The sequence below is a fragment of the Penaeus monodon genome, chromosome 30 (assembly GCF_015228065.2).
Source record: "Penaeus monodon isolate SGIC_2016 chromosome 30, NSTDA_Pmon_1, whole genome shotgun sequence".
NCBI lineage: Eukaryota > Metazoa > Arthropoda > Malacostraca > Decapoda > Penaeidae > Penaeus > Penaeus monodon.
Genome location: NC_051415.1, coordinates 3,206,948 through 3,207,243, shown reverse-complemented (window position 1 = coordinate 3,207,243; position 296 = coordinate 3,206,948). Strand labels below are relative to the sequence as shown.

Below are 296 nucleotides of genomic sequence, written 5' to 3'. Positions count from 1 at the left end.
CGACCACTCATCCTTTATCCTTTCTTTTCCTTATCGTGTCCTGCATTTCACTTCCTTGTTTTATCGTGTTTTAATCAATTCGTTGATTGATATTGAACCCATAATAAACATTAAGATCTCTCTGATATTTACGTGTCAGTATGAACACAGTCAGTATTATATAACAGAATAAAAAGAGTAAATATTTAAAAAAGAGCACTATGAAGATATTATTGATATTACTGAGTTCAAAAAATAATTTCATTTTTGTCTGGACTTGCTTTCCACTGTCGTTAAAAAGAGACTGATAAGGAGTG

General features: G+C 30.7%; 1 protein-coding gene across 1 annotated transcript in view; it reads left to right on the top strand.

Annotated features, from left to right (window-relative positions):
* The window catches only part of LOC119592270 (serine-enriched protein-like), a 38,500-nt gene that overhangs the window by 36,837 nt on the left and 1,367 nt on the right, over positions 1 to 296 (top strand).